This window comes from Choloepus didactylus, chromosome 3, assembly GCF_015220235.1.
Source record: "Choloepus didactylus isolate mChoDid1 chromosome 3, mChoDid1.pri, whole genome shotgun sequence".
Taxonomy (NCBI): Eukaryota; Metazoa; Chordata; class Mammalia; order Pilosa; family Megalonychidae; genus Choloepus; species Choloepus didactylus.
Window position 1 is genome coordinate 152,115,605 of NC_051309.1, and position 16,037 is coordinate 152,131,641.

Sequence of the window (16,037 nt, forward strand, 5' to 3'; positions counted from 1 at the left end):
ACCAAAGTGTGAAAACTAAATTGGTTCTTTTCAAATATATCATGCAAGTTGAATACTATTTACTAACTCTTTGACAAACTCTTTTTAACAATCATCCAAAAGGCAGTGTTAATTTTTTATGATTTAAATGCTTCTTTTTTTTACTTTTTTTTATTAGAGAAGTTGTAGATTTACAGAAAAATCATGTCAAGAATACAGAGTTCCCATATACCCCCTATTGTTAACACCTTACATTAATGTGGTAAATTTGTTACAACTGATAAAATAATATTATTATAGTTTGCACTATCAAATATAGTGTATGGTTTACACTGGGGTTCCCTGTTTGTGTTGTACATTTTAATGGGTTTTTAAAAATTTTTTTTTCTTGTAACATATAATACAACCTAATAAATACTTCAGAATACAATTTCTAATTTGTAAGAAAATTATATCATCAGCTTAGAGGGCAATCATCTTACTTGCTATTGCAGTAGCCATATCTAAACAACCTAAGAGATCAGAAAAAGGAAGGCCAATTCCATTTATATGGCATTTTCAAGAAGGTAAAACTACAGGAACAGAAAACAGATGAGTGGGAAGGAGTTGACCTCAAAAGGGAACAAGGAAACTTTCTGGGTAATGAAAATATCCCATATCTTTATCGTGGTGGTTATTGCATGATGGTATGAATTTGTCAAACTCATAGAAATTATGTAAATATTTCCTCAATGAAGTTGACATTAAGAAAGGGGGGAGGAAAGATGGCTGGGTGAGACACTTCAGAGCTTTGTCTCCCCACAGAAACTTTGAACAACCAGCAAGAAATGGCAGAAACAAACATCTTTCTAAAAGCTCCAGAAAACAGTTAAAGGATTGCAGTAACAGGGCGAGCACCCAGTCAAGAAAAAGACCACTTAAAAGCCATAGGACCTCATGGCACCCTAACTGGCTCCTGTCTCATCCCCTCACCAGCTTGGTGCAGATCCCTGGTCCCAGTTCCTAGCACACATACTAGGAGCATGTATGTCTAGCCCAATCTATCTGATGGTGGCCTGAAGGATTCACTGACCCAGAACTTGCCCTGCATGTAGAAGACGGCTTACCAAGCTCTCCTACAGAATGCTGAGGGAAAGCAGTCAAGGTGTGCTTCCTAAGGAAAGGGATTGCTGACTGTAGGACTTACAATGCAGTGACAAGGACCATGAGGAAGCCATTTCCTACAGAATAAAGGACATTCATAGCCCAGTGAAGGGGAGGGGCATATTCCTAGGGCCTCACATGCACATATCAAGTCAAGAGGCTTGAGCAGAAAGAAACAGGGTGGCGCTATGCTTTGGCCTAGAGCTATTTTCCAAGTTCACTGTATGGATAAGCCCTGTAGGAGAACACTTGTACAGGTCAATCTGCAAAGACAGGGAAAGGTATTTTCCCTTTTTCCTTCTTACGATTTTTTTTTTTTTAGCTCCCGGCATTCAAGTAAAGTTGTCATGACACTAGCTGGATACAAGCTTAAGTAACACATGCCTCAGAATTTCAATTCCAGTGATAAAACATTAAAATATCAAAATGTCCAGGTTCCAAACAAAGAAACAGGAATTAATGGCCGGGGAAAAGGAGATTAAAATAGTAGAAACCATCAATGAGGAGGAGCAGAACTGGGACATACCAGAAAAGACTTTTTAAAAATGGTCTACATATGCTTAAAGAGCTAAAGGAAAACATGGGCAAAGAACCAAAGGAAATCAGGAAAACAACAGATGAACACAAAGGGAATATCAATAAAGAAATGGAAATTATGAAAAGGAACAAAACAGAGTAGAAGACCACATTAATAGAAATTAATTTTTTTTTTAAAAAAAGGAGATTACGAACAATGTTGAGAATCATAATTTAATCTGCTAAGAGACATTCTTATTTATTCAAATACTAACAAGATAACTAAAAAGATTATAGCTTGGAATTTGTATTATGTGCAGTTTGACTCACAACTGGTTCCTTCCTATGGGATCAGTGAATTCTTCCCCCACCCCCAAAATTTTGTTATTCTTAGTCACTTTATGTGGAATTAAACCTTCCTAATATAGTAATTCAATTTCTGAAATACTTCTGATTCATATCTTCATTGTCCTGTTTCTTTCTTTTTTGAACAGGAATAATATATATATTATATATATATAGTTTATAATATATGTAGTTTATATGCTAAGAATATCAACAGTAATAGTCTTAGCCATGTTATTGTTCTAGTTATTAAACCAAGCATTTTTATGCATTATGTCTTTTTATCCTTATAACCAGCCCTGTGAAATAGGTATAATCACCCCCCCTTATTTTGTGAATTCTATTTTGACAGTATTCTATATATTTAAGAGCTGGTATGATTTAAGGATTAAGAGCTGTTTGGTCACTGTATCTCCAAAACATAGTAGGTGCTTAATAAATATTTCTTGAATTTTGGACTTACCTCTGACTATGTAATCCTGGATAGTTATTTAACCTCTTGAACCTTCAATTTCCTCATCCACTAAAAGAAGATAGCAATACAACCCTGAGAGGCGAGCGTTAACAGTCAAATTACATAAAGAATGAAAAGAACTAAACACAGTGCCTGGCACACTACTGGCATCAAATGAATGCCAATTTATTATTATCATTTGTTTATACAGGACTATAAAACATTTGGTACAGGAGAGCATCAGTCAGGGCTGGATCATATGACTAATGCTTCAGAAAATTAAGAATATATCTGTAACAAAACAGATGATAATACGAAACATCTAATTTGCTCCTCATCCAAAATTAAGATGTTCATTCTTACAATTTAAGACAAAAATTAGTAAAGCATTTTAAAACAAGAGGAAATTAAAATAATCAATCTTTTGAAGAAAAATGAATTCCCTTTGGAAAATGAGAATGAAATCATTTTGAGGGAACTAAGTCTAAGGAACACACTGTTTAGAAAATTTTGGACCCCTTAAACCAAGACTGGAGATAAGTAATTTTGGCAGCAAGAGTTCATGTCACGGGATTTATTTTATGGCAAGATGATTTACGGCAGATATTTAAAACTGGATTCTAGAAAATTACAGGATTAGAAAAATTGCAGGACAGCTCTTGTGAAATCTGAAAAAAGACTGCAGAGTTCATTTTACAGAAGAAACAGAGCAGAGAAGCTGACTGCAAAATCAAGTGAAATAACTTGCTAATCAAAAACCAATTTCAAGAGTCCCATAGCATGTATAACAATATCTTAAATCTGCATTTACGTATAGACCTAACATCATTAAGCCATCCAATTAAGATATATATTCTTAATCTTACATATTTTTATGTGATATATATACACATATATATATGTAACATCCATAGAAAGTCAACTTTCATTTCATCTAAATTCTGTTTAAATCTTTAAATGTTTAAAACATGTTTTCTTTGCCAGACACATGTTGGCTTTCCTAGCAATCTTCATCCACCAAAGAACTAAACTGGCCAATTTCCCAGGCATAACCTAATCAATGTTGACTTGCTCAATCTGTTTTATGATGGTGAAAATCTAACAGGGAAGTATCATCTAAAAAAGTCTGAATAATCAAACTTTCCAGTTAGTTAAAGAAGTGATGTGTGTAGACCCAGCAAGACAAAATCAACCTGACTTGGCTGTCCAATGTCACCACTGTAGCTAAAAATAATATTACTGCTTAGCTACACCTCCTTAGTAAGTTTTATCCTTCTAATCTCTGTTACCATTTCTGTGAATAAGCATTTTCTAAAGCATGTAAGAACCAAAAGTGGGGGGGCTGGGGTGGAGGTTGCTTGAAAAAAAGTAACAAACGAAGTCAAGGCCTATGCCCTGACCATAGTCAGATGTCTGAAAAGTCTCAAGTCTGGTCACAATAGCCTCTTGTTCATCCAGAAAGAGATACACAATAAATTTTAAAATCTTTGTTTCAACTGCCTTAACAGGATGAAGCAATTCCTTTATAGGAGGCTGGAACTAGAGGTGCTCAGGACACATGGCATATTCCCAGTTTAAGGAAACCAAGAATCTAGTTAGGTTCTGTTCAACAAAGCAAGTTGGGAGACTCTTTCTTTTTTAAAGAGAGACAAATTGCCAGTACAGCAATTGCCATCCTAAAAAACCTAGTATGGAAAATTCTAAACTTAGACAACTTCTTCATTTTCATTATTAAAAAAGGAAGCAGAGAGGATTATGGGAAGATGGTGGCTATAAACCCACATCTTCTCTAATTTTTTTTTTTTTAAAAAGGGAAGCAGAAAAGAAATGCCCTTTACATAAATCCTTTTAATATTCTGGTTTGATGGGAATGAATCCATTAAAATGAATCTATCCTACAGGAAAGTCAGCAAACAGCTTAGTTAAGAATATTCCTTCTTCTTTCAAAGAATGAGCAGATAATAATAGCTAACACTTATAAATGACTTACTATGGGCCAGAAATTGTTCTAAACACTTCATAAAGACATACTACAAATGCATTTAATGTACATAATCCTATAAAACAGGTATTATTATCCCCATTTTACATGGGGGAAACCTGAGGCACAGAGAGGTCAAACAGCAGGCAAGTGACAGAGCCAGAGTATCAGTCCAAGTTGTCTGGCTCCAGAGTCCAGCTCTTCTGCCTCGTGATTATGCAAGTTATCTTTTTTAAATTTAAACTGTATAAAGAATCAATATCTCACCACACCCTGGGATACTTTTCTACTTACTTCCTTATTGGCTCATAACATGGGCTAATTAGAAGGATCAAGATACATTAAATGGAAATTACATATATCTATATAAGTATATAAATTTTTTCCCTTTCCAAAAAAAGATATTCATGTATGTGTGTGCATATGTATGTAAATGAGTTCTTTAGAAACTCACAAGTTCTCTCACGTAAGTTCTGAAGGCCTTAAGGGAAAAGTGACGGTATTAGCAAATTCTCCTTCTCTTTTGCTCTCTTCAGGATTGAGCTTTTTTTGTTTTTTTAGGAAAAAAAAAAAAAAAAAAGTTGGCCTGAAATTCTGTATTATCAAGAATACAGAGTCTCAGATATAGACCTTTTACCCTAATTGAAGTTTACTCATATTTCAAGTAGAAAAACTACTGAAACCAAACCAACATTTTCATGATGCTGAATAAATAGGTCCCCTGTAGAAGCAACTAAGGGACAAAGTGCACAAAGTCTCCCATTTTGAGGTCTAAACTATTTACAGGGCCTGGAACGTAGCCTGTAGAATGTGATGAATGGATGGAGGAATATAAAAGTGCATACTTATTTTTGTTTTAAGGACTAAATATCACCTTCTCCATCATACCTGGGATTCTAAACACCAGGCAAAGGAGAATAAAACTTCTTCCACAGAAGTTGAAACACAAATCTGCAGCCTCAGCAGAGCAGAATCTCTTTTAATCCGGAAAGGTGCGTTGGCTTCTCTAAGACCACCCCCACATTTAGAGAGTTGCTAGAAGGATTCATAGGACTCAGCATACAGTTGCACACATGGGTAAAATTTATTACAGTGATGCGGTAAGAATACACAGATTATAAGGGAAGAAGACATAGCAGAGTCTGGAGGAATCCATCTGCAGGCTTCCTTATGCTCTCTCCCTTGCTTGAGAGGTCACAGAGCAAATTCTTCTATGAGCAACAAAAATGCAGCAGCATGCATGCAATGTTTCTGCCCAGGGAAGCCCATTAGAGACACACTACCCAAAGTATTTATTAGGAGCTGGTCACATAGGCACTCTCTACCTAGCATGTACCAAAATTCCAGTCTCCTAGAAGGAAAGCAGGTGTTCAACATAAGCCATATTGTTTCCACCAACAATCCAGGCAAAATGAATCATGCTTATCAGTTAACTGTTGAGTGGGAACACACCAAGAACCAAGTTCCCAGATGTCAGCCAGGGGTCAACCTTACAAGCAGGCCTTTCTAAGCACAGCAGTCTCAAACTCCTCATCTGTTAAAAAAAAAAGTAATAATGATAGTAACTACATCATAGCTACCAATATTATATCATAGTATAAGTTATTCTCATGGTATTATTATCCAGCATAGCAAGACATTCAAGAAATCTGACCTAAAGATCAACTGATGACACTAATGAGGAAGCGTGCGGGATATTAAAGACAATGTAAAACTTAAACTTGAAACTTAAACTTCAACCAAGAGCAACTTTAGAGGAAGGTAAAACTTAATCTAGAAATAAGAGGGGACAAACCCCATTTTCCTTCTGCAAAATGTGGGAGGTTTAAAATGCTTTATCATTTACAGTGACATCATGATTAAGTTTAAATGCTTAGATACGTTATAGTGAGAGCATCTCCAAGTTTCAAAATTTAAGTAAAAATTTATGAAGGTAGACCTCCTGGAACATTCTCAACTCATCCATATTATAAAATAAAATAGAAAATAAACTCATTCTAAAAGTTTATTTAAGCATACTATTAGAGAACCAAAATGTAAGCAGGAATCGCTAATCCATTTTAAAATTACTGTACTTTCCAATTCTTACTAATTATAATCTAAAATTTAGTAAGGGTAATCATGAAATTTAAAGTTTAGAATGGCACATGTTTAACATACAATTGAGTTTTGCAAGGAAAACTTACTTCTCCATTCAAGAACCTAAATGGTACCCATTGTTAGGTTATAAGTAAAATGACCCAAAATGGACAGATCACTTATGAAAACACTGGGACTCTGGCCCTCAAGTAAAGGTAAGAACGTAAAAGATTCTGTTTTAATATTAATTCTGCAATCTCTATGCTGCCTGCTTGTTACACCACCAATTCATGAATTTAACTATTTCTCTTCATTTATATTGGCTAACCCTACAATCAACCCACCAAAATGCCCTTCCAAGTTTTCTCAATTTCACTGATGATGACTGAGTAAAAGCCAAGAGACCATATAAATGATCACATTAGAGATTTTTTTTTTTATTTTATTCTTTGGCCAAGTTTATAATTCAGCAATGAAAAGTAACATAGGCTAGCTTAGGAACCAAAACAAATTGGATTTAGCCTATTTTAAACAAATCATATTAAGGACACTAAAGGTATAAAGCAATAAGACAAATACTTTTTAATTGTGTAGATTTCAACTTGCCCCAAATCAGTTTTTTTTTGTAAGTCCTCTGCAATGAAGTAGAGAGTGAGGTTTTTCTTTATTTATATGTTTACTGAAACTCTATCTTTCTACCCCATCCCAACACAAACTAGAATATAAGCTCGATTAGAGCAGGACCATAGCTATTGTGTCCACCACTGTGTGTTCACCTGTATTGTTCACAGTGTCTGGCACATAATGGGCAATAATTTTAACCCCCAACTCAACTTTTTCTTGTTCCTGATTCCCTTTCTCTATTTAATTGTCTCTAATGTATATGTGCCCTTTGTTTTAAGCCTCTTTAAATCATTTTAGAGAAAAAAGGTAGCTTCTAAGAACCATAAATACAATATTGAATAGTCAACAGATAGGCCAATGAATAAAGTGGCAAGAAATATATTCAGATACACATACTAATTCAATATAAGCACTAAATTAACACAGAATTGAAGTCATTTTAAAATATCTTCCAAATTCTGTTATATCTAGGTTGATTTGCTATATCTAGTTTATTTAAAACATACCTGGTTTCCTTAAAGAAGATATATTTTAAGTATTAAATGCATACATATGAATTATAAAGGGAAATACTGGAGGTTACTATTCACTTTATAAACATCACAAGTTTTTTTAATAGCCAATACTAATACTTTGAAAACAAAATTTATCCTAAAAAATTGCATTTACATATATCTTTGAAGGAATATATTCTACACTGAAGTAAATTATGAAATTAGTTTATGCTAATATAAGTTGTGCCATACAGTGTGTGCCATACAAATAGTATATGCTTTTCTTACTAGTGAAAGTTAAGGAAAATGTTTACATGAAAAATCATTTAGAAAGTCAGTCATCATTCAACTACATAAAAAAAATTATATATTTTAGCTCATAACTATATACAGTTGATAGTGTAACTTTATAATACAAACATAAGTTGATAAAAGTTATCACAAGAATCTTTGCCATTGCTATAACTGAACTGCAAATTTAAATTTTTATAGATATTGGTATTTATTTTATTTTTAGATAGTTAATTTCAAGGAAGAACCGTCAAGAAAAAGCTGTTTTTCCTGATACTCTTTATAAACCTAAAATCATTTACAGAAAACCTTATATACATTTACTCACACCCATAAACTGTTAAAGAAAAGAAAAATTATATACTGAGTTATAAATTAACTTTTTAGTCAAGAATAAAGGCCACTGCATATTTTTCCAATGGTTTCCCAACACATTTTGGGAAAAAACCTAAACTCTTTTTACATGGTCTATGTAAAGATCAGCCTGGGGTTGGGCTTCTCTGACCTCATTCCCCATCTCTCCTTCACTGATTTGCTAAACTCAAGGCACACTGGCTCTATTCCTATCTACAACACACTAAGCTTATTCTTATTTTTGCACTTCCTGTTCTCTAGCCTAGAAGGCTCTTCCAGATCTTCAACAAACTAGATCCTCCTCATCTATCATACAGAGCTCACCTCAGATATCACTCCTTCAGACAGACATTTCCCTCATGGTTCACCCTCTCCAAATAATCTCCACCTGCATGTGGTTCCCCCTTCATTCTCTCTTTACTACCACATTACCCTATTCATGGCATTTATCACTTTGTAAAATTATCTTATTTAAATGTTAATGGCCAATCCCCCACCAGAATGTAAGTTCCATGAGAACAGGGACCATATTTATCTTGTTTACTGAAATCTCCTAAGGAGTTCAAATGAATAAATATTATATTATTAAATGTGCAGGCTGACACAAAGATTCTGATAATTTATAGCCATTCTACCACGTTAATTTTCTTTCATAGGCTTCTTCCATTTCTATCCATTAGCACCAACCACGAGAGAACTAATTAACAGCAAGAAATATATACCAAAAAAGTAGACATTAACTGTATAATCAGTTCAAAGACTGACCTGTTTCAAAATTATTTGCATTTTTCAACTGTATTCTGATCCTACCTTTCAATAAACATTAGCAACAATAAGCAAACTGCTAATTATGTTTAAATAAAAACTATCAAATAAAAATTAGCATTTAAGAGTAATACACATTCATGTGGATCATGAAATACATATGATAAATAGAATATAATTTAGAAATAAAACATAATTTTAGGATTTAACGCATAGTTTAGATATCATCCACTATCTAAAATTTAACTGTATCTCCAAATAAGGAAACCATGTTTAAAGAATTAAATGAGAGTACAATGACTATGACTCATAAAACAGGGAACCTCAATATAGGGACAGAAATTATTGGAGGAGGCAGAGGAGGGGGAGGAGAAGGAGAAGAATCATCAAATAGAAATTCTAGAGTTGAAAGTACAACTGAACTTAAAAATTCACTAGTGGGGCTCAATAGCATATTGACATGGCAGAAGGAAGAGTGAGGAACCTGATGTATCAGTAGACATAGCTCAATAAAAAAAAGATATACGAGTAGAAATTACCAAATCCGAATAACAAAAAAAAAAAAAAGAGAGAGAGAGAGATAGAGGGAAAGATGAACAGAATCTCAGAGACAGGTATCCCATTAATTGTGGTGACATACATGTACTGAGAGTCCCAGGAAGAGAGGAGAGGAAGAAAAGGGCAGAAATAATATTTGAAGAAAATATTTGAAGAAATAATGGTCAAAAATTTCCTAATATCCCTCCTGAATACAGACACAAAAATCCTCAACAAAACATTAGTAAACCTAATCTAACAACATATGACAAGGATTACAGACTGGGACCAAGTGGGATTTTTCCTAGGAATACAAGGCTGGTTTAATATCTGAAAATCAATGTATACAACACATTAATGGAATAAAGAACAAAAACTACATAATCATCTCAACAGACACTAGGGTGACCAACCATACAAGCCCAGGGGGTTTCCCAAGACCCAGGACTTCCAGTGCTAAAACCAAAAAAGCACTGGGCAAACCATCATAGTTGTTCAGACTAGCAGATGCGAAAAAAGCATTTGACAAAATCTAATCACCATTCATGATAAAAACTCTGAACAAACTAGGAACAGAATGGAACTTCAGCTACCAAATATACAGCATATACAAAAAACCTACAGCCAGCACTATACTTAAAAGACTGAATTCCTTCCTCTTAGCAATGCAAGGAAACCTGTTCTTGTCACTTGTGTTCAACATTATACTGGAGGTTCTAGCCAAAGGAGGAAGGAAAGGAAGGGAGATAAATGACGGAAGGGAGCGAAGAATTAAATGCATTCAAATTAGAAAGGAAAATTATCATTATTCACAGATGCCATGGTACTGTATGTAGAAAATCCTAAGAAATCCACAAAAAACTACCAGAACTAATAAGTTCAACAAGGTCACAGGATACAAGATCAATATACAAAAATCAATTGTTATTTCTATGCACTAGCAACAAAAATCCTAACTGAAATTTAAAAAACAATTCCATTCGCAATAGCATCAAAAAGAATAAGTACTCAGGGGAAATAATTGAACAAACAAAGTATAAGTGGTGGTGATGGCAGCACAATATTGTGAACGTAATTTACAGCAGTGAATTATATATTTAAATATTAAAAGGGGAAATTTTAGGTTGCATATAGTTACTAGAATTAAATTAAAAAAAAACAACATAAGACTGTACAACACAAACAAGGAACTCTAATGCAAACCATGGGCTATAGTTACTAGTACAATTATAATATTCTTTCATCAATTATAACAAATATACCACACTAAAGCAAGGTGTTAATAATAGGGGAGGCATATCGGAACTCTACATTTTCTGCATGGTTTTTCTGTAAACCTAAAATTTCTCTAATAAAAAAAAGCATAAGATTTGTACACAGAAAATTATAAAACATGGCTAAAAAATTAAAGATCTCATAAATGGAGAAAAATTTTCATTCATTGGAAGACTCTATGTTTTTAAGATGGCAGTTCTCCCCAAACTGACCTACAGATGCAATGCAATCCCAGCACTCTTTTGTAGAAGTTGATAAGGTGATCCTAAAATTTTCATATAGGACCCAGAACAGCCAAAAACATTCTTTAAAACAAGAACAAAATTAAAGGACTTACACTCCCAGGTTTCAAAACTTACCAAAAAGCACACTAATAGAGACAGTGTTACTAGCCTTAAAGGATAGACACATAGGTAACAGAACTAAACTTAGGAGTCCAGAAATTAATTCTTACATTTATGCTCAATTATTTTTTCACAAAGGTGCCAAGGTAATCCAATGGGGAAACAACAGTCTTTTCAACAAATGATGCCAGGCAATCCACATGCAAAAGAAGAATTTCAACCTTTATTTCATATTATACACAAAAATTAACTACAGATAGATCATAAATGTATCATAAAGAGATCTAAATGTAAGAGCTAAAACTATAAAACTTTTAGAAGGAAAAAAAAAGAGAAAATCCTCAAAAGATCTTGGCAAAGAGTTTTTATATACATCAACAAAAGCATGATCTATGAAAGAAAAAAGTTGATCAAAATTTAAGACTTTGCACTTCAAAAGACCCCACTAAGAAAATAAATCAATGGCTAATAATCATGATAAGATGCCCAACATCATGATTCATTAGGAAAATTAAATTAAAACTACAATAAGATAAGAAAACATGTTCACATAAAGACATATGCAAATGTTCAAGCAGTATTACTCCTAATAGTCAAAAACTAGAAACAATACAAATGACCAACAACAGTGAATTAAAAAAAAATGTAGCATACACTGGAACACTCTTCTGCAAATAAAAAGGAACAGAATACTGAAACATGCTACAATATAGACTAACTCCCAAAAAATATGCTAAATGAAAGAAGCCAGATGCAAAAGACTACATATCGTATAACTCCATGTATATGAAATATTCAGAAAAGGCAAATCTATACATACAGAAGGCAAATCAATAGTTGCCTAGTGCTGGGGAGGGATTAACTGAAAATTAGAGAGAATTTTGAGAGGCAATGGAAATGTTCTAAAACTGGTTTGTGGTGACAGTTTCACAATTCTATATATTTACTAAAAATCATTGTGAATCACACTCAAAATGGTTGAATTTTTGGTATGTAAATTATAACTCAAGAAGCTGTTTTTAATAAAGTGTACATACCCAAGAGAAATGAAAACATGTCCACACAAAAATTTGTACACAAATGTTCATAGGATTATTCATAAATAACCAAAAAGTGGAAACAACCCAAATATCCATCAACTAATGAATGGGTAAAAAAATGTAATATATCCATACAATGGAATATTACTTGACAATAAACATAAATGAAATAATGATGCATGCTACAACATGAATGAATTTTTAAAACATTATGCTGAGGTGAAATAAACCAGACACAAAAGACCATATATTGTATTATTCCATTCATATGAAATGGCAAGAACAGATAAATACATAGGGTCAGAAATTAGATTAGTGGTCGCCAGGGACTGGGAGTTTGGAGGGGGGGCAAATGATTAGTGGTTGCCAGGGACTGGGAGTTTGGGGGGGAAATGGGGAGTGACTGCTAATGAATACCAGGTTCCTTTCTAGAGTAATAAAAATGCTCCAAAATGTAGTAAGGGATGGCTGTACAACTTTGTGAATATACTAGAAACCATCCAATTGTACATTTTAAAACAGTTGAATTTTATGGTCCTGTGAGCAGGTAAAGCCATCAACAGCGACAGGCCCTACCACAACCACACTACCAATGAAAGACCTGAACATGTTGATTTAGAACAGAAAAATCAGTATATTGCAAATTCTTTTCAACCACTCAAACTGATTATTTTTTAAATAAATATTCTTGAATGAGGAGCAATGATTAATCACCGTAATTAGTTGTCACTAAGCTTAAAAATAGATTGATATTAAATATTCAAATTTCAAATGCTCAAGATATTTCCATTTTCTACTTTCCGTGTTTAACTACTAGGACATATGCCAAAAGTATTCATGTGAGCACACTCTATAAACTATATTGCACTATAAAACTTTAATTCCTAAATTCCTTTAAATGTAATTCAGTAGTTTCCAATCTTATATAAGGTCATCTGCCTTTTGAAGAAACTATGAAATGTATGTATCTGAGATTCTTCTGAGATCTTGGCACTTCAGTAAATGCGTAACTTATCTCTCGATGGAGACTCACAGACAAAAAGAAAAAATCTGATTACCAAAAATACGATTACTGTTCTCTGATGGCTGGATAAAAATTTAAACATAGAGCTAAAGTAAACGTTCGTGAACACCAGAAAGAGGGAAAATTTTACAGTTATACAATTAAGTGTCCTCCTCTTACTCATTTAGTGAAGTACTAAGAACTTGAAAGCTATTCTGCAGCAACTCTAGCTCCCAGAAAAAGAAAGCCTAGGATGCTGCCACATGAGAAATATTAGAAACAGCGCAATCTGGATTACTCTTGGTGTTACGGACTATCTTTTCTGTCCTATACCAACACGGAATAAAAATATCTAACTCGCTCAAAAGTAGGGGCTCGGCTGCCCTCCTGGCAAGGCTACTCTGGGCAGTCAGTGCTGAACCCTGCCAGAGCCCTCCGGTTCTCCCTCCCAGCGCCTCCAGAAAACCACAGCGCGGTCCCTGAGGGTCAGCTTCACAAGGGAAGGATCCAGGAGGCGGTCACTAGATGTGCGCGTTACGGAGCCCGTTTTTGTTTTGTTAAAAAAACAGATTCCGATCAGAGCCAGCCCTCCCTACCTCCCGGGAATTGGGGGAGGCGACAGCAGGGGGCCGGCGCGGAGACCAAGAATAAAAGAACGACCGAGCACAACCTGCCGTGCAGGCTAGCAGCAGAGACAAGGAAAGGGAGAGGCGGCGATAAGGCCCGGCAGGAGAGGAAACTCGTCTGGGGCCCTCCACGCCACCTTAAACGGCCAAAGCCTCCCAGGTCCCGCCCTGAGTTCGCCGCGTAGCCCCGGCGCTGGCCGCAGCCTCCCGCCCGGCACAAACCCTCCCAGGACGCGCTTCCTCCGGAGCCGGACCCCCCGCCCTGGCCTTCCCGCGGGACAAGGCGGGTCAGTTCAGTCCGCTTCTCAGCAGAGGTGACTCGCTCAGAGATGTAAACACAGCGAGACCAGCTGCGCTCGGCCCATCCCCCCGCCGGGGTCTGTAACCTCTTCCCTCTGCCCTGCCCCGCGCCCCGCGCCGCGCGCAGGCAGGCGCGCAGAGCTCCTTCCCCTCTCTCCAAGTCCGCCTCCCCGACCGTTGCCTAGGGTCACTCGGCCCTCTTCCCTAGCCCCTGGCCGATGTCACCGCCACAGCCTCCGGAAAAACCCTCCGCAAACCCCGGAGCAAACAACACAGGCGCGGGGAGGGGGTGCAGAGAGAGGAGGCGGCACTCAGGAAGGCGAGACATTATTGCCGAGCCCTCGGCGCTCCCTCCCACCACCCTCGGCTGCCCGCGCTCTTACCTGTTCGCCGCGTCGCCTGAGAAGACCGCGGCGACGCTCTCCCTCCCTGCAGGGCCGCGGACTAGCCGCCGCCGCCGCAGCCGATGGCCGGGCGTCGGGAGGGAGCCGGGGCCTCCCGCCGCCGGAGCCGCTCCACAGGGAGAGGAGGAGACAAAACAGCTCCGCGCTGCCCCGCGCGGCGCCCCCGCCCGCGCCGCCACACCGACCCCCCCAACCGCCGAGGCGACGGCGGCGACACAGCCCGGCGCGGGGAGCGATGGTGGCCCCCGCCCTCGCCCCGCTCCGGGCCCCCGCCCTCTACCCCCCGCCTCGGCTCCTCCCCCTCGGCCTCCTGCCGCCGCCACCAGGACACTCGAGGCCGCCTCCCCCCACCCCGCCCGCTCGGAGCGCTCCTCCCCTCCCCGCGCGGCGAGGAGCGGGGTGGGAGCGGCACCGCCGGTCACAGCAGCGCCTGTCAAACCCGGACCGGCTATTTATGCCCAGCGGGGCTCCACCGCCCTCGGCCCTCAACCGCTCGCCGAACCTGCCTCTGTTGCTCTCTCGAATTCTTCCCTCCTCTTATGCCCCAACTCCTCCGAAACCCCTCTTCTCAGGTAAAGACTCTTGCTGCCTGTTCCTCCCTCTGCCCGGGACTCTCCAGTCCTGCGCCCGGTTCCGGCCTAGGACTGTGCGGGGCTCCGCCGCGCGGGACAGGCGCGGTGGGGCCGCGCGTGCACCTGCAGCGCCCGCCAGCTTTTCTGCCTACTCGGACCGCACACACGCACCCTCGCCACTCTCTGTGGCCTCCGGCTGTCTCCCACATCGGTAACCGTGGACCCCACTCCTCCTCCCCAAGAAATGGCTCTGCACTCGGGCAGTGTGACGGTTATTGGGGAGGCCGGGGCTTGGGGAAACTCCTAACCCAGATCCTGCCCTTGGGCACTCCTCGGCAGCGACTAAGTGGTGGGGGAGAGGGCGAGCGGGAGCGCGACATCGGCCCCGCCCCCGCCCTAGCCCGTGACGCGCGTGGCGCCCCGCCCCACCGGCCTCGCGCCCCTCGGCGCCGCCCGCTCCTCCTCCCCGCCTGCGAACACCGGGCGTTGTACACCCACGGACCCCGCCCCGTTCCCAGAAATTACCACCCGCCCAACCGCCCGGCCGCGCGGCGGTTGGTGCCCGCGTTTACTGGCGGTCGGCTGCTGGGCCCAGCGCGCAGCTGCGGAGCGCGGCGGGCGGTCCCTCGGCGCTTCCCCGGGAGCTATCGTCGCCCGCACGGAGTCATTGTCGGTCGTCTATCGGTCAGCGACGGAGAAGTAACTCAAGTCTGAGTATTGTTGGTGCGCGAATGCCGAAATGTTTTGGTGCGGAGTATTTTGGTCCAAGTGGTTACAAGTCGAAAATGAAAACCCAGCAGTAGCTGCACGCTTCTGGCTTCCACACTTTCACACAAAGGGGAACCTCTGAGCAGCGCACTCTCACGCGCTTTCAAGTGCACAAAAGCCAATGACACGCTGCACAGAGTTGC

The 16,037-nt window shown here is 39.0% G+C and overlaps 1 protein-coding gene across 7 annotated transcripts in view; it reads right to left on the reverse strand.

Annotated features, from left to right (window-relative positions):
• Positions 1 to 14,774, reverse strand: part of ELF2 (E74 like ETS transcription factor 2) — a 133,837-nt gene extending 119,063 nt beyond the window's left edge. For 3 of the 7 annotated variants that reach the window (XM_037830678.1, XM_037830675.1, XM_037830677.1), the window contains exon 1: positions 14,534 to 14,774. The gene's annotated coding sequence lies outside the window, so the exon portion shown is untranslated. Of the gene's footprint in view, positions 1 to 2,446; positions 2,463 to 5,870; positions 5,887 to 11,291; positions 11,751 to 14,533 lie in introns of those variants that run through there. The other 4 variants (XM_037830681.1, XM_037830680.1, XM_037830679.1 and 1 more) reach the window with 4 other exon arrangements.
• Between the last annotated feature and the right edge of the window lie 1,263 nt (positions 14,775 to 16,037).